The 23,509-nt window shown below is 34.3% G+C and overlaps 1 protein-coding gene and 2 pseudogenes across 3 annotated transcripts in view; 1 reads left to right on the forward strand and 2 right to left on the reverse strand.

Annotated features, from left to right (window-relative positions):
- The window catches only part of LOC149799536 (uncharacterized), a 349,619-nt gene that overhangs the window by 38,317 nt on the left and 287,793 nt on the right, over positions 1–23,509 (reverse strand). The window lies entirely within an intron of this gene.
- On the forward strand, positions 7,981–10,127 carry LOC149799537 (uncharacterized; annotated as a pseudogene).
- LOC149799538 (uncharacterized) lies at positions 10,254–13,073 on the reverse strand (annotated as a pseudogene). Its single transcript, XR_016421087.1, has 3 exons — positions 13,068–13,073; positions 12,181–12,492; positions 10,254–11,685 (listed from the first exon to the last, which is right to left on the reverse strand). The product of XR_016421087.1 is annotated as an uncharacterized LOC149799538 (transcript).

Genomic DNA, 23,509 nt, shown 5'->3' on the forward strand with positions numbered 1-23,509 from the left:
TTCCATTTGGAATCATTCATTTAGCAATGAACAGTAAGTCTTAAAATAGCTAGTCTGCTTTTCTATTTCTAACTTAATATAGCATGCTTTTATTCTTATCAATGTGAAATTAATAATTCACACACACACACACACACACACACACACACACACACACACTCTCTGAAAACAGTATTTCGATTACCAAAATTACGAAGAGAATTTAACAATTAAAGTAATGTTTTTAAATTTAAATTGACCAGTATGTACCTTTTCATAATGATTCCTTATTAACATTGTTGTCTATACAATATCAAGATACCTGATGATAATAATAATAATAATAATAATAATAATAATAACAACAACAACAACAATAATAATAACAATAATAATGACAATAATAATAATAATAATAATAATAATAATATAATGACAAACACAACAACAACAACAATAATAGTAATAATAATAATAATAATGACAACAACAACAATAATAATAATAATGACAACAACAATAATAATAACTTACATCAACATCATCATTATGTCACAACTACTGCTGGCAACATATTTAGCACATGTTCATTTTTAAGAACTAGTAGGAAAATGTAATCAACACAAGATTAATGGCATATCATCACTACTTACTGCACGTACAGTACATTCACAGGTAAGTTGTTGTTGTCGGGTTTAACGCCTATGTTCAGCACACATGGCAGCCAGTATAAATGGTTGAGGAAGAACCTGGGAAAACCCCGGAAAGAACCACTGACCCACAACAAGCTAGTGGCAAGCTTTCTCACATACCCACAACCCACATTGGTTGAACCTGGGACTTGAACCCACGCAGACAGAGGTGAGATGGAAGTGATCAGTAACCATGAACACGTTGGACTACTCGGCCACTCAGGCACCCTTCACAGATAAGAACATTTATTACAAATGATTTGAGTAAGAGTACATATAAGTATATATACATTATGAAAATCAAGATTAGTAGGTGTTACGTGAACTATTTCAGGACTATGTACATTGTTCGTTTGTTATTCTCTCTTTATCAGATTAGTGTGAGCGATATACTTTCTTGACAGTCTGATTACAACGTAGCAAATGATATTCTGTGTTGTTCTTTGGTTTGTTTGCCCAACTGCCTAGCTGAGCCTTGTTTCCGTTTACATGAATATTAATGAGTAACTTGTTAAAACATTCTGCATGACATTATTGGTCTGTGTTTATTATGCTGACCTATTGTGTGCTGAAAATGGTGTTAAGCTCACAACAACAACCCACATCTGCTGTCGCATGCCTATTGCTGACCCAAGAAGCAATATAGACTCAGACCTCCTGTCACATAATTTACTGTCACAGCGACTATTGAACGGAAAACATAATGAGAATGAACTGGACAGACTTTTTATTTTGAACTGTCTGAAGCTGAATTGAAGAATTCTACCAAAAATAAAAGAAAGGATACTCTCGCAAGAAAGCACACAAGATATTTGGAAAACTTATTCTTCACAAGTTTTGGGATAATGACTTGTAGCATTTTTTTTGAAAACCAAAACATAAACATATTTCTTCAATTACAATATCTTTTCTCTAGCTACTTTCTGAAACTAAATTTAATTTACACTGCCTGATTAATGTATTTCTGAGGTACAAGACTATAATCAGATCAAGAAATGCTGTTTCAAATAAACACTTTGGACATCTGCTGATAAATATAATTTGAAGTTCCTGAAGAGCCAAATTTTCAAACTCACTGTCAAAATAATGAAGAACCTGCCAACATAAACTTATTATTGGTCTGTATTGTGAAATTCTAAATGCGTGCCAAGATAATTTTTTAAAACAATAATTAAAGCATATCAAGGACAAAACTTCTTGCGATTCCATTGGTGGAAAAACATATCAATGCATTTCAATGCCATATATGCTCACATATAAGTGGATCCAAATCCAAGTAACACAAACCCTGAGCTATCTTTGCAGCATGTGCTTGCAGATCAGAGTATGTGTTGTTCGCTCTGCTGATCAAACTAAGAAAATGCAATAGACTGAGATCTGAGATATGTGAGAGGACCCATCAGGCCTATTATACATCCTGTAGGGTGTATATATGTTGCTTTTGGAAATAAAACAAAAGCATATTGACACTGTTATGCCATTTGTTTTAAAACATTGGGATGATGGATGGACAAAATGAAATTTTTATCTGTGTATATGAATGTCCGTATTTCATCATAAACCAAAGGAAAACTGAGGAATGAGCAGTGCTACCTTTCAAACTGATTGACCGGGATGCTGAGAGATGCTGATTATTTCCTGGAAAGACATTTTTGTTGTAAATGTCTCAGGCCATCCCTTGTGTCCTTTTCAAAACATTTATTATGGTCTGAACATTTCAAATTTTAGAAATTTTCCAGATCAATTTGTGGCTACCTAGAGACACTAACCTAAGAAATCAATCTGCTGCTGCTGCTGGCAATAATAGTAATAATAATAATAATAATAATAATAATATTATTATTATTATTATTATCATCACCATCATTATTATTATCATCATTATTATTATTATTATTATTATTATTATTATTATTATTATTATTATTATTATCATCACCATCATTATTATTATCATCATCATCATTATTATTATTATTATTTTCACAACTGGTAATTTATGGCCAAAGAAAATGTTTTCAAAAATTATAAATTATTTTTTTTAGGCTGTATTTTTAATGTGAATAGAAAGCCTACATTACTTGGTATCACTGTTCTGTAATACCACACGCTTTGGGTATCATGATTTAAGCCGCCGATATCACTGAATTCGGAACATGGGTACTAACTGCTGACACAAAAAAAGGTGGCGTACATTTAAAGTCCCATTGGTGAAAGTTATTATTAAGGTTCACAGGAGTAGATCTGCTAGACACTATACAGTATATAGTTCCTTAAAAGTCAAAGGACAAAGATTCTGATCTGCCATAGCATAATGCTCATGCATATCAGGGTCTACATTGTTTGTTGTGCTGATTACTTCTAGCAAACTGCACAAATCCAGATCTGCCAATGCATTATGTGACAGCAGATCTTGGTCTGTACAGTTTGCAGTTGGAATCATCCTACAAGCAAGTACATACGGTACATAAATTTAGACTTTCTTAGGAATATTCTTGTAGGTACTGGTAAAATCTTGATATCATGCATTACATCCTGAATTCTGTCTGTACATTAGTGGAAATAAATGGAATGCTGGTGTATTGGAGTGATACAGTATCATTTGTAACCATGTTGGGCTGACTGCATTGTTCATTCCCATCTGTTCTCTTCACACACTTTCTCCAAAATAAACTGGAACCTGAATATCTTGTTAAAATAACACATGCATTGGCTCTGATAAAACTGATTTGTGACTGGTATTTATTTTGATATGTTGTCAAAGCTTCTTTAATTATCAGAACATTGTGGGGTTCTATTAGAACATAAATGTATTCGATGTTGGAGAACAAGCTAATGTGGGGGGGGGGCTCTGAGTGGCCGAGTGGTCTAAAGTGCTCTTCCTTACGGATCACTGCCATCTCGCCTCTGTCTGCATGGGTTCGAGTCTTGGATTTGGCTAATGTGGGTATGTGAGAAAGCTTGCCAGTAGCTTCTCGTGGGTCAGTGGTTCTTTCCTGGGTTTTCCTGGGTTCTTTCTTCACCATTAATACTGGCCGCCATGTATAGCCTATCGTGTGCTGAAAAATGGCGTTAAGCCCTATAACAACAACAACAACAACTAATGTGGTTTTTTCCCCAGGCCACAACAGATATCTCCTACCCACCCACCTCCATTATGCCATGACCAATAATATCATCCTGTGACACTGCATAAATGAAAAATTGCAAAAGCAGATGTAACCCTTGCCTACGGGTACTTATTATCTCAGAATAAAGTTTCTTTTTTGTTTTAAATTTTCCTTCTTCTGACATATTTTAAAATTAATTAGAAATTTGTGGCTTAAAGTGGCAAATATCAAGAAACCTGGATGAAAGGTACAGGGATTACAACAAATCAAATTTAGTCTGGTATGAATAATGGAATACGTATCTTGCTCATAGAAAAAAAAAGAATACTGAACCCATCATGCAAAGCAATCCCCAAAATACTGTCACCGTTATTAGTAAAATGTCCCCTATAATAGTCCAGAGTATGATGAGCTGTTACGTGCATCTCCCTTTTCATACTGACTGAACAATTAGCCAATCAGCTTTTGAGTTGTAATGAACCATTAATAAAGTAGTACACGGCATCGACATCAGGTGCGAGTATTATTGCTATGTCTTAATATTATTACAAATTCGTGCTTCCCACTGATATATGCAAGAATTATGTGGTGTTCTAAATGGTAATGATTAATCATGTTTTAAGCGTATTTTATGTGTATATAATGTTCTTGGGAAATCTCACATAGTCTGCTGTTCTCTCACTATCTCTCTGGTTTGAACGAAAAGGAAGAAATGGCTTTTAATGATAAATGGATAGGAATAATGTCATGTACCTAAATGGAGAAGCAGTATAGTGACTTGACTGATTAGAACTGAATTCAGAATATTCAGTGCATGTAAAGGGAAATCTTACAAGAATTCAGTCATGTACGAGAACAGAATTTCTTTTCTTGGAATGATTAATGATGCTTGCTCGTTAATGGAGCTAATGCATTGTATGACGTAACTTTTTAACAATGCAGTTTGCTATTATGATACGCCATTAACAATGCTGCTAATACCTTGTTCAAATTAAGATTTTTAAAGTGGCTTTTAAAAGATGGGTTCAAATGATTTTTTTCCACATTTAATACAATTAAATTAGGAATACAAGCCAATGCCTAATAGTTCTATTAATTTGTCCCTTCTTTTTCATCCACGATGCAGTTTAAAGAAAAATAATATTTTCATGATGGAAATTTTAACCGATATAAATTTCTCTTATATCCATCAACTGGTGTTTATTGTGAAAATAATAATCACAAATGACATAAAACTAAAGAAATTAAGATATTTATGCAGTTAGTTCATAAATGTATGGTTGATAAATTTAAAAGCAATAACTAGTGACAGTCTCTTGCTGGCAGTGAATGTTGTGGTTTCACGTTTCACATACCTGGCACTGTATTAAATAAATTCCCTTTCTCTTTTTCCATGCAAAATGGACAATAAACCCCAATTTATGCACATGCTGCATTCCTGAGAAAACTCACTTGTCTTGAATTCATATAAGACTAGTTCAACTGCAAACTGCACATATTCAAATCTGCCATCACATAATACACTGGCAAATCTGGGTATATGCAGTTTTTTAAAGAGCGATAAGTAGAACATACCATAGGCCTTGATCAGCTGGCACATTACATCATGGCAGATCAGGGTCTATGTTGTTTGCCATCAGACTCAACATATCATTTGGTACATATGGTATAAGAGATCTGTATATACATAATACTGTCTCATGTTATGAACTTTTTAAAGGTGAAACGTAAGGGGGCAAAATTGTTGTGGTAACATTTTTGTTCATCACATTGCTGTGTTATTTATGTTAATGAACATATCACACACACACACGTAAATATTTATAAATAAATGTTTTTGACAGATTATAATGGAATTTAGTATATTAATACTAACATGTTAGGGGCCCCGAGTGGCCGAGTGGTCTAAAGCACCCACCATTACAGATCACTGCCATCTCACCTCTGTCTGCGTGGGTCCGAGTCTCGGATTTGGCCAATGTGGTTATGTGAGTAAGCTTGCCAGTAGCTTCTCATGGGTCGGTGGTTATTTACGGGCTTTATCCGGGTTCTTCCTCCTCCAACATTTATACTGACTGCCATGTATAAGCCTATCTTGTGCTGAAAAATGGCATTAAATCCTACAACAACAACAACAACTAAGATGTTAATATAAACAATAATTACTGATATCTTTCATATAATGCATATTATTATAGTCTCGTTATGAGGGACTCAAGGGAGAATAGTACAGATATATTTACATATATTCGTAATCGACTTCATAACATCATGCAAAGGAAAGGCAAAATGACTGAGGTTTTCAAGTGAATTAAAAAACTATTTTCTTTGTACTATTCCATGGTTTCATCAAATAAAATCATGTATTTTTTCATCATGTATTACATGTAACATTATATTTGTGCTCGTTTCAGATGAAATTTCTTTAACTTGTATAATACAAATGTTTTGCTCCCCATGACTTGCAACAGACAGAAATTATTCAACTCATTTCATAAATTTTATTTGATATAGCACTCATCTAATATTTGATATCACACTCATCTAATATTTGATATAGCACTCATCTAATATTTGATATCACACTCATATTTATCATGTCGTGACAAAGCAAGGTGTATCATTTACTTTATATACTTCCTCATAAGTCGACCCTAACTGCACAGACCCAGATCTGCTGTTGCAACATTTGTGATATACATGTGTGTGTGTGTGTATATATATACACACACACACACACACACACACACACACACACACAACATACATTAAAAATTACATGGCATTTAAAGTGTTGGTATAAAGCAAATTGATATACCACTACTACTGGTATATCAAATTGTGATTCGCCCATGGGTAATATAAATAGATAAACATTCTTTGAACCACATGCCTATAGATCAATGATGAATTTCTACTCATTCATTAATCATAAATGACATATGAAAATAATGATAAAAAGTATTAATAGTCCCTATTTTCTAAATGATATTAAAATGCTACACAATTTCATCTGAATCCTGACAAAATAAGCACAAATCTGGAGTGAAAGAGAAAAACATATTGCACCGGATGAAAACATTAAAACTGAACTTGTACCAAGTAACCTACAGTAATCTGGTTCATCATAAAGGTATGTTCATGCTTTCCTTGAGATCTATCTACACTGTTCATAATATCAATGATACATAGTTGCAACAGCCAGTGACACTAGGCCTATATGTTCAATTTGTCTGTTATGAGGTACACATACTGTATTGTGTTTTAATCCTTTGTTGTTGTTTCTTAAACCTATTATAATGTTCTAAAAATCAATTATTAATTATTAAATATAAAAATGTCCAAATGCCCCTACCCCTCTCTCTCTCTCTATCTATCTATATATATATATATATATATATATATATATATATATATATATATATATATATATATATATATTATAATTGTAGCTAGAGATGGGCAAAAATCCATGAAAATACAAGCGTTGGGGATTTTCGCTTGTCATACGATGATGTCTCTGGACCTATAAATGATGGTAATGTTCGTCAAGCTGTCCAAAGGGGGGGGGGGGGAAAGAGAATTTTACAGTCTTTAGAAATGTTAATAAAAGCAGAATAATGACTTAGATAAGCTGTCAATATATTAAAATATTTTAATTACCTCTTGTTGCATTGTTATTTCACTTAGTTTCTATTCCATGGTAATTTTCATATCCCAGTAAGTGAATGCCTGACAGTACAGGTTCAGTGTACAAGAAGCTAACCATGTTTGCAGTACATTACTTTCTTCATAAAAACCATATTTCATGTTTAAATCAGAAGTGTGTCTTATATTGATTTAATAAATGTGAACAAAAATAGAAACTGAAAAACAAACAATCAACTTATCAATTTGCAAATGTGATTGTGAACAAGAAAAATCGTAGAACTACATTTTGTAGCTGACACAAACCCAGGGATGTAAGGAGTTCATTTACTCTGTCAATACACATTTGTCAGGAGCATATCGTAACTCCATTTCAAGTGCAAATATGTGTATTTTTGTATGTGATATAAATAAAATATATGTATAGTATGTACGCTGTATCAATGATATAAGCCTTTTCAATAAGTTACTTACTTCCGTTAGAATGGGGTACTGTCATCACTTAATCAATTTCCTGGGGATATGTTTATCGATTTTGATTACTCGCTACAATGAGCTATTTAAACAATGATGCTTTGGAAAGGTGTAAAATCCCGGAACTTAAATCTTACCTGAGACAGCATGGGCAGAATATTAGTGGGAGAAAAGAAGAATTAGTCAAGCGAGCGAAGGAGATTAAAGCGTTGGGCATAAAAGATGTAAATTGTGTTTTGTGAAACGATTTGCAGGGACACAATTCAAGAACAACCGAGAAACTGGTCACCCTTCTTGGTGAGAAAATGCCATCACCATCGGTATTGAATAATTGAAAGCAAAGCGACAGTTGAAGAGTGAAGTGTTTTTTCAAGACTGGCACATCCACAATGTTGAATTTAACAGTGTTTCGGAGGAATGTTCACATTGTTACATGAGATGTCAAGTGATACCATCACTACCAGTGATAAGAAAGATTATTCTGTATGGGTCAGTCTGTCCAAAGTCAATGGAAATGTGAATTCAGCAGATTGCAATTGTACAGCTGGGTAACTATTTCATTTTTATATATTCTGTCTTTAGATACTTGCTTTATTAACAGTTAATGTCAAGCCCGGATGCCACACAAATCTTTTTGTTAAAGAAAAAAGGACATAAATTTTCCTATCTTCTCAAATTGGCTTAAAGTATAAATCTGCGTATCCTGTACTCTTTGGCTGAGTTATTTAAATATCCATGTTCCTGGTTTAAAAAATACCCATATACATTGTTTAAAAAATTTCTAAAATGTGCATCATACTTCATTAATTATATTTAAAAATAAATTGGAATAATAGAAAAAAAATATATGGATATGCATTTATAACATACTCCCACCCTATACCCTACCGCTAGTTAAATTTAATCACTTATTACAATATTTATTTAATTATACAAATATAACAGGGACCTTGTACACCAGTTCTTTTTCTTGACTTTGTTTTTTGCAGTCTGGGTGAAACCTGCAATCATATCGGGGCAATGTTATATGCACTGGTGGATATATCTGAAAAGAACAAAGATGGAACTAATGCTTCGACTTCTGCTGGATGGTTAACCAATTTTGAGAAGACCAAGGATGAAGAAGATAGCATTGACTTCATGTTTTCTGATAAAACAGATTTATATTCTGAAAGCGCCACAATTCATTTCCATAATCACTTCAGAAACATATCCTATTATAAAGAAAGGGGCCCCGAGTGGCCGAGTGGTCTAAAACGCTCTCCGTTACAGATCACTGCCATCTCACCTCTGTCTGCATGGGTTCGAGTCTCGGATTCAGCCAATGTGGGTATGTGAGAAAGCTTGCCAGTAGCTTCTCAAGGGTCGGTGGTGCTTTCTGGGGATTTCCCGGGTTCTTCCTCCACCATTAATACTGGCCGCCATGTATAGCCTATCATGTGCTGAAAAATGGCGTTAAAACCCTACAACAACAACAACATTCTAAAGAACAATGTGTCAAAATAGAACGTGGAACGTGAGGTCAGCATACTAACATTAGGTGGATGGAATACCACAAAGGGAGAATTACAAGTTCAAAGTTTGGCCAAGTGGTAATGCGTAAAGAAACTAATCAACCAGACAATTTAGTAAAAGTTATCATGAGCTATACATCATTTGATAACAAGTATGTCAAATGGGGTAGGGATCATGAACCTGTAGCCCAGAGAACTTACATAAATATCATGACACAATCTCATCCAGATCTTCATGTGACACCATGTGGGCTTTATGTTAACACACATTTTCCTCATTTGGGTGCAAGTCCAGATGGAGCTGTTCATGATCCTTGTTGTCAAGATTCCTCAGTGTTACTGGAAATAAAGTGTCCAGCATCTGACAGATGGAAATTTAAATCTCTAAGTGAATGTGCTCAAGATTCAGATTTCTTTTGCACATTAGACCTCCATGGCAGTGCAATCTTAAAAGGGAAGCATGCATATTATTTTCAAGTGCAAGGACAAATGGCCATTACGGGTAAGGACTGGTGTGATTTTGTGGTTTGGACTTTGAAGCAACCACCATCTATTCAATGCATTCCATTCAATTTAGAATTTGGAATATTATGGTAGAAAAACTAAATTTTTCCTACTTGAAAGGAATTATTCCTGAAATGTACACAACACGTGTGCTTAGAGGTGTTCCTCTCTACCAGTTGGTCAGCGATGACAAGAAAGAGAAATAAAGTGATTGTCAAATTAATGACATACGATGACATTTCAAGTAATTTATCGACTCAATGAGATTGGAATAAAAGGTTACACAACAATATGGACTGAAGAGTTTAATGTTTTCTTTATTAAAACTGCAGAAAAACATGTTTACTAATGAGTTTTTAAATATGTGTTGATATATAGGCTGGTGTTTTTAAAAGTAAGAATTATTGCCACAATGAAAGAAATGTCATGCATATAGTCACAACAGACTGCTGTAATACATCTAAATTAAAGTACATGTATTATAATACTAATTAGCTTTGCAGAGTGGTAGCTGTAAATTTGTTAATCGTGTACATATCTTCCACATCTTTGTTACTTGTTGTGACATATTTATAGGCATAACAGTTTTAAGAATATTTTTTTATTTATTCTTTCCATCTGTCTCTCAACATGGATACGAAGATTTGCAACTGTTCGTGATTGTTGCACTTCTCTTTTGGAGAACTGTTTTTTTCTCTTGTTTAAATGGAGGGATGATTAGATGGACACCTTTTGGGGTTGTGATGTCTGAAATAAGGAATCCTTTTTCTGCCATAATGGCATTTCCAGGTTCACACATGTCAACCAGGGCACTGTCTTAAGTAATTTTTTTGTCACTTGCACTTCCTGCCCACAAACCTAATACAAATGTTACAACCCCTGCTGGACTAATTCCAATTAGCCCTTTCCATGTCATATGTGATTTGTAATCACTGTACATCAAAGATTTGTGATGTAAGGATCTAGGTGTTTCCCTGCATAACTCTGTACAGTCAATTATCACCCTACAATTTGGATATTTTTCCTTGAAACAAAGTGGCATATGTTCATCAACAGCACGTCTTGATGGCAATTGGATTAAAAAATCTAACTGTATATACAAATAATCAATCCACTTATTAAAAATCATTCCACATGTTGACATTCCAATGTTAAATCAATCTGGTAAATCTTCCAGCAACAAACCTAGTCTCAATTGCATCAAGAAAAGAAAGAATTCATCTATCAGATGCAAGTGTCTTGGACGTCCCTTTCCACTTGTAGCACCATAACGATCTGTCTGACTTGTAGCATCATCCTTAATTTCATCAAGTAATGCCTTGAAAATGGCTGAATTTGGAACTCCAGGATAAAATAGCAATTTTTGGTCATCATGTTCAATATCCTCAAATGATAAAACAGGGGAATTAACCTGTATCCTGCAATCTACAGTTGTCACTTTGTTACCAGGGGTGCCATATTCAGGTGACATTTCATTAAAATCACACTGTGTAGAAACATCTATCCTAAGTAGGGTATTGGTTTGTGCTGATTGGTTGTTAATATGGCTGGCGGCAATATCATTTAAATTAATTGGTCCACAATACTCATGTAAATGTAAAGAGGTATAACCAGAGGTGATTCAGTTTTTGTTATAAATGGTTCTGAAATATTATTCGATTCATCCTCGTCATCACTCTGTTTTTCAGTAATGTCACCTTGTTCCATATCTTGATTTAGTTGAAAGTTACTATTTGCAAGTTCCAAGGTTTCACTCTCCAGATTCTGAAATAAAATAATTAAACAAATATAAACATAATTTTTTTAAAGTTAATTAATATTTACATATACATGTGTAGCACGCACAATTAAAAGTTGGTACTGGTTTAAATTACAGCATTTTCTTTAAGTACTTGATGGGTAGACATGCCATATTTATAGTGTAACTGTGCACATGTAGACATTACAGTGCCAATGGCAACAGCAGATTTAAAGACAATACAACAGTTGATAAAGGTCATTACAACATCAAATTAAACTACAATACAGTAGCAGACTACATGCAAATGTGCAATTTTTGTTATCTCTGAACATCTGTATGTAACACTTCACAGAGAGGTGTACATTTAATAAGCTAAATATGGAATATGACTATTTGATTAAAAGCATACAAAATGCTATTGATTACGGCTGATTAAAAACCACAGAATAAGAATAAATCCTACCCCACATCTCATTTAAAATGGATGGAGCGTAATAGTACACAATGTAGCCACTTACCGACGTTTGAAGCACCTTGTTCGGGAAAACTGAAGGCACTGCATGCTCTTTTGATGGCCCACTTCTATTCACAAAATGATTGGAACACATTTGACTGTTAGCTGTGTAAGTGAAATCTTTCCGTACTAGCCGTGACCGCTGAAGCAAAACTCTACGTAGTTTACATCTTACAGGAAATCTGTGCAATGATATTGTTTTCCCACCTACTTCCTTCCCTCTGAAATTGCTACAAATGCAACAATATTGCGGGTTTTTGCCACAGGCTTCTTTGACAGCTGATGAATGGGTAGCCCACAGACTTTGAAGTGGCAGCTAACGCATGTGCAAAAGATGCACTAAAGAGCTCCTACTAGGGGAAGCCAACAACCCTTATTGAAAAAGCCTATACCACTTGTTGTATACATTTTTCATTAAAAGGAAATTCTGGCAAGCTTCTTTGATACAGTGTACATACTATATATATATATATATATATATATATATATATATATATATATATATATATATATATATATATATATATATATATATATATTGTTGTTCTTGCTGTCTTGGGTTTAACACCTTTTCTCAATGCATGTACGCTATACATGTCGGCCAGTATAAATAGTGGAGGAAGAACCTAGGAGAACCCTGACAGGAACCAACGACCTAGTGAACCATGTGATATGCTCACCACAATCATCATAAAGATACTTCTGTTCAAATGACAATCATATATTTGGTTCCACAGTCATAAAAACTCCTGAATATACAAACTAAAGCTCAGATTAAAAACAACTGAAATCTCTTATTTTCAACAAGTTTTCTCATGGCTTAATATTGCTTTGATTTTTCAAGTGAAATAAATGTAATATTTCACTGGAATGAAATATAAATATTTTTACTGCCATGTTGTTAACATTATAACCAAGACTTATTTGAGGTATGTTTAGACACTTGCATGTTCTAGCATTACATATGGCTGCCTTGTACATTGACAAAGGTTCAAATCCAATAATGAGCTTGTAATTTTTTTAATTTATTTTTATTGTGCTGTTTTGCATTGAATTTGGATGGAGAATTTTGCTACAACTACTATTTTCTGTACACAAAACATGGCAGAACATACATGGAAAACCGCTGGCATTAACATGTGGGACACAGGAAGAAATCGCGCACTTCAATCTGTTATACATATTGTTAGCCAATGTGTTTGTGCATAAAAACAGAAATAAAATTTGCTTGCTCCAAGTGAGTATTGGTTATATTTCATCTCACTGGTGAAAAATGTAGTATTTTAAATTATCAATATACTGTTTTCAACCTGTGAGATAAAATTTGTCTTACAATCATGCAGAGCAAGCAAATTGCCTCAACTTAATTCATCACAGTGTCAACAAAACACAATAAACATGGTTTCTCATTTTTAGTTTTGCTTGAGCCAAGGTGGTTTTGATGTCTGCATGCCTTGCTCATGACCAGAAGGATGCAGGTTCAAATCCCACTGTCAGATCAGCCAAGATTAGCTACCGTGGTATGTTTCTGGGCAAGTCACTTTACTCCAATTGCCTCAGTGCTAACAACCTTCATATGTTGTTGTGCCGTAAATGACCAAACTAAACCAAATCAATTTTTATGCTCAGACACTACTGTGACATTGGATCATAGATTTCTTCAGTCCTTATTGTAGACGCTTTCATTGTATATCTGAAGTAGGCGTTAAATTTATGCCTCCTCTGTGAAGCATAACCCTGAGAAAGATGATGAGAAGCAACCACTTTCTTTGTGTAAAGGACTCCTTTGGGACTGCCAGGGAACAAATTTCATTATGATCAAAATGTCTATTTTAAACCTTCATGCACAATTCTCAAAGTTGTTAATGCTTGACAGGAATGTAGGTAAAGAGTTGCCATGGATTCCATAGATTTATATTAACTGTGAAATGGTACTGCCAATGAAAACAAGAAATTTTCTGATTCTAAGTTTAATAAACTCAAAAAAGCTTGATTTAAGAGCCATGGAGAATGCATATATTTAAGTTATATGTACAAATAAAGTAGATGTACATTTATTTAAGGTTGATGTGCAACTTTTTTTCTATTCAATTTAATGTTAATTAAACTTTTATTCAATTTAATTTAATGTACCACAAACACAATAAAGGCACCATGCACAACAATATAAGTATACCAGTAATTAATGGTAAATTAATTAAAGTCACTTCTTGTTGCTAAATACTCCACAGTCCATAATACAGTCAAGAGAATGGAATTCAATTTGCTATGTAAAATTTGAAAATAAATTATTGTTTATCAGTAACTATGAATAAAAACTCTCTAATCATGGTGCAATAAAGATGACAAGATACTTAAAGCCACTTGAAAATTCATCAGTAAAATGATGTCACTGCATCTTATCCACCAAAAGAAGCCATAAGATATCTAGTTTAGTAGGGTTGTCGGTAGCATATATATCCTAAAGCATCAAGAATTCTAAATAATTTTTGCCCAAATTCACTGCTTGAGCCCTATTCGATTTCTTACTGAAATATCCCTAGGGGACTGACTACTTAATCTGTGGCTGGGGGTGGGGTGGGGTGTCAATGATTTTTTTCCCATCCATGTTAAAAAAAAATCTCTTATGTCTTAAGATAATATTTTTTCAACCAATATGATTGATATAATTGGTTCTTTTCTGCATCATATTGATGAGGGCAAAAGTTTTTTTTACTCCAAGCAATTTGGGAAGGCTGGAAATTTAAGAACAAATAATCCCAGTGCCCCCATTTCATTAATTCACAAGTGGTGTAGTCAGCCATCCAGGTCAACAGGTCCACATTTGCCATAAATATTGAACCCGTTTTACTGTAGAACAATCACAAACCTGATTACCAGAAAGAACAATAGCATGGCAAGATCTGTGATAAGAAGTCTGATCTAAACCAGTCCTGCATTGGGAAGTGCTGTACCGATAAACATCTTGCCTACCACAAAATGCAGTCCAATTACCAAATGCTACAAAATCCAAGTACACCATCCTTCTATACATTTATATACTGTTAAAGACTCTATGTCTTAAAATATGTAACTGAAAGAAGTAAAAACAACAATTTAATTAAAATCAACAAACAATTTATTTCTCAAGAATATAAAGTGAAAATTCAAGAGACACTTAACAGTATTGTGAATTAAATCCCAAAGAATCCTAAATGTCTTATCAAAAGTCCAAAAGTATTGAATGAATTCCAATAGCCTTGAATTTACTGATGTACCACAAACGATACAATCCATAATGTCATTGAATGAGATTTCAATAATTCCAAAATAAGGTGTTAATACAAAGTCAATGAACAATTCCAATAAATAATAAAAAAATTCCTTTTGAATTACATCTGCATACAATTTTAACATATTCCCACAGACTGATCTTAAAACAGGAATGAATTATTTATTTACCTAGTCCTTATTTCTACACGTTTTCACTTGATCAAGATTTGAGTTGTTCTAATGGAAAATCAAAAAGTTAATAAAGTAATTATCTATTTCTTTTTCCAGAAAAGGTGGTATTAACTTAATATTTCTGGTAACACAAAAACCTCCAAAAATACTTAATGAGATCAGTAAGGTGCGAATTACTGAGCCCTGAAAGAATTTAAATGTGTTGGAAATGGTAGCTGTATAGACCTTGATAACTGATACTGAACATCGTTTGTTCTTGAGAAAGGAACAAAAGGTATCAGCAACATTAGTTAAATGGGATACCTGGGATCAACATCTTTTGTTCTGCACTAAACACAGAAGCTTATCCATCTGACATCACAGATTGTTGGATGCTTAAGCTCTCATGGCTCGAATGCATCATTGAAATGGCATCCCAGCCTGAAAACTTGTTCTAACAGACAGATCACCTATGATGATCCAATCATGAAGGTGGATTTTTGTTTACAAGGGAGCCCCTGGGTTGTGACAGAAGATCCTTCCTGTAAAATAGGGTTGATTTGTCAACAGGTCTAGAAGATTGCTGAACTGCAATTGTTTGAGTCACAGTGGAGCTATGAGAATGATATGAAACATGAAGTTCTGACTTTCTGAGGAACTTGTGGTAGCAGTCTGCAAGGTGGGAAGGCATATATGAACAGACAAACCCATTAGAAGCTCAAAGTGTCAACTGTCCATGCTCTCTGGTCTGGAATTGCAGAAACATAAAAGGGAAGTCTCTTGTTAAGCATCCACTGCCCATGATCTCTGGTCTGGGACTGGAGAGAAGTAAAAGTGAAGTATGTTGTTGAGCCTAGTTGCAAACAAGTCCACCAGATTCCTTCACCATAGCGAGAAAAGAGAAACTGTCATGGAGCTGAGTGAAGAGTCCATTCCATGAGGACTGTTTTGACCTGGACAGACTGTCAAATAAAATTTTCTTTTCCAAAGTGTAGTGGATGTGGAGGGTGATGTTCTTCAAGGTGGCAAACTATTGCAAAAGAGAAGGGGCATTTGTGCCTCCTTGATGTAAGGGATATGCTATGATGGATGTGTTGTCAGAGCAGACACTAACTCCTTAACTCCATCGATGCACCCTTGCAATGAGAGAATTACTGCTTTAATTTTTCTAGGTTTTTGATGTGGAGGGAAAATTTGTCCCCCAGTCCAACGACTTTGGAGAATTATGTCCTTTGGCTCTACATGAGCACCCCAGCCAGAATCTGACATGTCAGGGAACAGATAGGAGAGGGTGTCAGGTGGATGCATCGGGACCCCAGTCAGGAATCTGTCATGATTCATCCACCAGCCCAAATGGTGATGAAAGTCTTGTCTTAGATGAATCAGAGATGACTGAGAATCTGTATGTGGCTTCCACCTTGCAAAAAGGAGAAGCTATAGAGGGCACATATGGAGGTGTCAGAAGGTCCTAGGTGGGGAGAGGGGGGATCTCAGTCTAAAACCTATCTCAATATCACGAGGCCTCTGAGTGATGACCAGTGCAAAGTTGGCCACTGGTACAATATGACCATTGGCCAGTTACTGGTATGATCTGACTGGTCACTCGGAAGAAGTCACCCTGATGAACTAAATGGTGACCAGTGTTCAGTGCCCTGAATACCACATGGCTGGTGCTCAGCAGAGTGTCATTTAGGAAGTGTGGTGCTACTCATCTCGATCTAGTCTGTGCTATATACACTCCAAAGTATTTGCACAAGGTAAACAATGATTTACTTGTGAAGAATTTATTTTTCTCCCTCTACCAGTCTGTTTTAATAAGGAAGACGTTCAGTTCTTATCCTTCATTTTTGTGCAGAAGCAATGCACATCTAAACAATAACAATGTGACAGGCCACCTGTTTTTAAAAAAAAATATTGTGAAATAGAAAAAAAAGACCAAACTGATATATAATCAATTATTTATTAAGGAAATTACAAATTCTTATTAACTGAGGTAGGGTCCATCTTGAGTTATAACTTAACAGACAAGACTTACCATAAACCAATTGTATTTTGAAAATTATTGCAGTGAACCTGAACCACTAAAAGGGTGGGATACAATGTGGTAACACAAAGTGACCTTTTCACAGCTAATTATTGAAAAAGGGCAGGGAGTTTTGGGAGGATGCATTCACAATGAACAGATGTTTTGACAAAAAAAGGTAAAAGCTGTGCAATAATGATGGGTATGTTATCGCTGTTATTAAACCTCAATTATAGCATTACAAGTAGAGTACATTGACTTATAGTCGCCTTTACTTTGCTTGTAGGGCTGGCTCTTCACTTTACTTATGGGGTAAGCGTAACTAACTTCAAGTTCACTTTTACTCTACTTGCAGGGCAGGTGTAACAGACTTCAACCTTTAATCCACTTGTAGGGCAAGTATAATTGATTCTTAGTCCAATCCACCTCAAGTCCACACATAGGGCAAATGTAACTGACTAGTCCACCATCCACCTTTACTCCACTCATACAGCAGGGATATTGTATTTTCTCTAATTAACACTTTTTTAAAAAAATGGATATTATTTTTGTTATGTATATTTGATTTAATTTATATGAGATTTAATTGTTTTGTAAGTTTTAAAATCTTTCCATTTTTTATTATTTCATTATATGTCAAAATAATGTGGTTCTGTTTACTAGGAACTCATACTTTTTCCAGAAAATAGTTTGACCATGGCTGTTCATTTTTGTAAACATAAGGCTGACCTGGTTCCCAACCTTAATTCAAAATAAGTAACAGCCACATGAACAAGTTGTTTTTAATTTTATTGTGGGAATAATAAGGTTGAGATCGAGGCTGTATTGAATATGTGACCCTAGGCTTGTAAATAGGTTTTAGTGAAGTAAACAACTTTTATTCTCAGAGTAAAATGATTGGTTCTTATCAAGGGCATACAGGTGCTACATGATTTTTTTATATGTAATCATGATCATGTGACCCTTATCCGAGCATCTGTTTTGCATAAAATTCAAGTTTTAAATCATTGTTTAGAGACATAAAGGTGTTTATTTTGTTGTTTCATTTTGGGAATTAAAATTTAATGTTTATTCAAATTATTTGGATTCAAAAAGAATAAATCGTTTCTCTGGAAATATTTCTGTGTGCTCATACAGAATTCTTGAACAAAGAACTTTCTTCAAATTTTTATTTGGATTTCCAAAACTGGAGGATTATTTACTGTGTTTCTACAAGGAACTGTAGACAACAACATTGAACAGGATACAGCATACGTCATCGCCTTCCATCTTGGATTCTTCGTTGGGACTCAAACTTGAATTCATTAGAACAGTTCAATATTATTACTTTTAAAATTTCATTCATGGATTATTCTTGGATTATTTTTGGATCTGATTCTTATTTTTTCATTCTTACAGTATTTTCCCAGAGAAATAAATAATTCATTAAGTTTTCAAAACTTGATATTTTTACTCTTTCTTGTGTTACTGTTTATTCGAGCCTAAACACATAAGATTTTACGTAAAACATAATTCCACTCCTCTGGAATAGTTCAAAAAGAGAATTGATTTTAATACAATTCATATCCAAATTGGAAATTGCTTCTATTTTTTTTTGATAGCCATTCAGTTATTACGTATCTTGTTATATTATTTTATGACATTCCACAAGCCTTGCCTCATGTACATTACAGACATCACACAAAATGATGAATTGCACCAGTTCTTCATGTCGGGCAAAAGCTCTAAATTATTCAAACATCAACTTAATTTTGGAAGACATATAAAATCAATTTCTATTTAAATTTTACACTTGGAATATATCCTATAGTGGCTTTGTATAGACCAAGAAAAATAAATATACTGACTTCTTGAAATTAATGTCCTCAAAATACTTTTTAAAAAAATGCTCCATCTAACCACTGATAGATCTGAAAATCTATGCTTTTATTCATCGGAACTATTCTTGGTCAATGTTGATGCTTTTAAAATAATACTGTATATAGTCACCTATAAGACCAGTCCAGCTGTAAACTGCACAGACCCAGATCTGTCATCGCATAATGTGCCAGTTTGTATGGGGTAATCAGTAGTACAATTTAAGGCAGATCAGGAGATTTATTGTTTGTAGTTTGACTAGGCTTATAAATAAGTAAATACAGTACACCATATTTGTTTTTTATCTTCAGATTGTCTGACTTGTATTGTGATTTGTATCATGACAACCTAACAAACTTGCCTCAAGGGAACCTAGGGGTCCTTAGTATTATACTTTGGTTGCCCCATCAGGGAGACATTTTATGCACCTCTGTTTCCCTGTAATGATGAAGATATTCAGATTTAGGAAGACACTGGTATTTTGGGGTGGGAGAATATCCCATGGGTTCGTTCAAGCTGCATCATCAGCCCTGTATTCACATAAAGGTAAAGGTCTGGCCACTCTGTCACTTCTTACTTTATGTTATTCTACGTGTATTGCCAATTTAAATAATGATAAACTCCAAGATCATACATAACTTTATGGCCTTGAACTTGAGTTTAAGGGTCAAAATGTTCAAGAATAAGGAAGCTGGATTTCATGTGGATCATTGTTCATTTTTGTACAAAAATTATAGCATATGATAGACCTTCTGAACTTCAAAGCCATTTTTTTTCTAAAATATTGAATGTGTCCTGTTGCTTTATAGTTCTGTTTGTTCAAATTAATTGTGAAAAAGATTGGTGCTTATAAAACATTAACTCCCAAATGATGACCAAAATAAATATAAGTCTCTTCCTGATTTTAAAAAATGTTCAAAAATCTGAAAAATTTCTACAAATACAGTAGACAACTCTGGTGGCCTAAGTGGGTAAAGCATCCACCTTGGATGTGGGAGGTAGTGGGTTCAAACCCAGGTCAAGTCATACCAAACACGCATAAAAATAGTACTTGCAGCAGCCTCGCTTGGCACTCAGCATTAACAGGTTTAATGTTAGGACTGGTCGGCATGTTGTCTGGATCATGGGACTGGATGGGACATGATGCTGTCTGCAGCATGATGCCAAAGAGCTAGATATCACCATAAACTGCCACACGGCAGACATCATAGCAATATGAGGGAATTTTTTAAAAAAAGCTACGTTAAAAATCCTAATGACACACACAAATACAGTATATGAAAATCTACTGTTCTGTACCATTATATTTGTCTATTGTAAAATACAAAAGTTTTCAAAAGATTATGTCTGTTAAATTGTGCTCACAATGTTGTGTCAAAAAAGTTCAAAAATGTGTAATAAATAATAACTTAAACATTTTTGTAACTACTTGAAAATGTACTGAGTGTATGACTATAATAAAGTGTGCGTAATTTCCTGGAAGTAAGTATAATAAATTTTGTGCTACGATGCTAAAAATAGATTGGGATGAATGTATGAATGTGAAGACTGAATTATGGACTCGTATCAACATACTGATGGACTGCTGAAAAACAATAAGCCTGTTTTGTTAGTGCAATGGGGGCATACAAATCATTTATTTGCAAAATATAAGCTCATTATTAAATCATTATGCATTCTTCTTTAATCTTTTCTCTTCCATCAGCAAAAAGCCTGATGCATAAATGCATTGAGTACATGATTACCATCCGTACTCAAGTCAAAGATCCTGATCTGCTATAGCATTATGCATCTGCAGACCAGAGTACAAGTTTTTTTCTTCTACTAATTACTTAACAAACTGCACAGACCAAGATCTGTCAGTGCATTATCCGATGACAGATCTGGATCTGTGCTGTCTGCAGGTGGACTAAACTTATAAGCAAGTACATGCGGTATATGCAGAAGTAATATGTGATACAAAACTTGCTTCTTTTTCCACCATATAATGTTATATTTTGTTCACAACAACTGGTGTGCTATATAACTGATATACAACATGGAAAGACAGTAGTAAGGCAGTGATAAACTTGCTCCTCCTCCTTTCATAGGAAGTTTTATATTGTTGATAACATCTGGTTTGCTACATACATGATACACCACATAGAAGTAAGACAGTGATAAACTTGCTCCTCTTTCTATCAATACAATTTTATATTTTGTTAACAACAACTGGTGTGCTATACAAGAAGTTTTATATTGTTGATAACAACTGGTGTGCTATACAACTGATATACCACGTAGAAGTGAGACAGTGATAAACTTACTCCTCCTATCATAAGATGTTTTATATTGTTGATAACAATTGGTTTGCTATATACTTGATATACCTCACAGAAGCAAGACAGTGATAAACATTGCTCCTCCTATCACATAATGCTATACTTTGCTCACAACTGGTAAGCTATATAATTGATATATTACATGGACAGACAGCAGCAAGGCAATGATAAACTTGCTCCTCCTTCTATTATATGATGTTATATTTTGCTCACAACAACTGGTGTGCTATATTACTGATATACCACATGGATAGACAGAAGTACCACAGTGTTATACTTGCTCCTCTTTCTATCATATCTTATATTTTATTCACAACTGGTGTGCTATTTAACTGATATACCATATGGATAGACAGAAGTAAGACAGTGATGAACTTGCTCCTCATAACTGATATACCACATGGATAGACAGAAGTAAGACAGTGATGAACTTGCTCCTCATAACTGATATACCACATGGATAGACAGAAGTAAGACAGTGATGAACTTGCTCCTCATAACTGATATACCACATGGGTAGACAGAAGTATGACAGTGATGAACTTGCTTCTCATAACTGATATACCACATGGGTAGACAGAAGTAAGACAGTGATGAACTTGCTCCTCATAACTGATATGCCACATGGGTAGACAGAAGTAAGACAGTGATGAACTTGCTCCTCATAACAGATATACCACATACTGGTAGATAGACAGAAGTATGACATGTCATAAACATGTTCAGTTTGTTATCATCATAAGATGTTGTATATTTTTCATAAGAACTGGCATGCTAAATAATTGATATACCACTTGGTTTGAGTTTGTTTTAAAATAAGACAGGATATGCCTTGATGCAGCTTTTCCCTGCAGATACAGTGGTGGGATTTAGAGAGACCGGGGGTGGGGAGGAGTCAAGTGAACCCCCTTTACAGTTCATGCAGTACACTTTCTGCTGAAAAACTTCCACAATAAAGTTGGCAATTTTAAGTAAAATGAACCACATCTAAAAAATGAAACCCTTTAAATAAATTCTGTATCTACTCGCTGTTGGCATACAAACAAAACCCATATATGGCATACATTTGTTTGTAAAACAAAACTGAATTAATACATGTGTAAAAAATTTTATAAGTATTAAGAATCAACAGTTATCTAAAAAAAATAAAAATTCAATACTTTTGTTTGGCTTTTAGAATGCTAAGAAATCATGTCACAGTTAATAAATGACTACTGAATCACAAAATATTTAAGATATTTAGCGCCATTAATTAGATAGGAATATTTAAATACCATGAACAATACATTCAGATATAAGGAAACCAAGATTGTTGGCAGTTGTTGCTATCAAGATGTGGATTTTCTTGGCCTCTTGGGAAAAAAAACATACATGAATTTCAGGTATAAACCTGGTCATAAGAAAAAAGTGTTGACAGCTTTATTTTGGCACTAACAGAACTAATGGCTATAACTAATTCTATGTCTACAAAAGAAAAGTGGAGTTTTATGACCGCTGACCTCCTAAAACCAGGACATTGGCAACCATTTCATGTAATGACCACTTCTTCATGCAGATTAAGAGGAAAAAACACTCTTCATGTTAGAATTTTCGCCAAACACATTTACATTTATCAATACAGACTGCAGCACAGTCCATTCTATTGGAAGTGAGAAAAGTGACTGCCCAAGAAAGGTGATTACTTAAAGAGGTTAATTTCTGAAGTCAAT

Source organism: Sinohyriopsis cumingii, chromosome 5 (assembly GCF_028554795.1).
Source record: "Sinohyriopsis cumingii isolate HCF-2022 chromosome 5, ASM2855479v2, whole genome shotgun sequence".
NCBI classification, from domain to species: Eukaryota; Metazoa; Mollusca; class Bivalvia; order Unionida; family Unionidae; genus Sinohyriopsis; species Sinohyriopsis cumingii.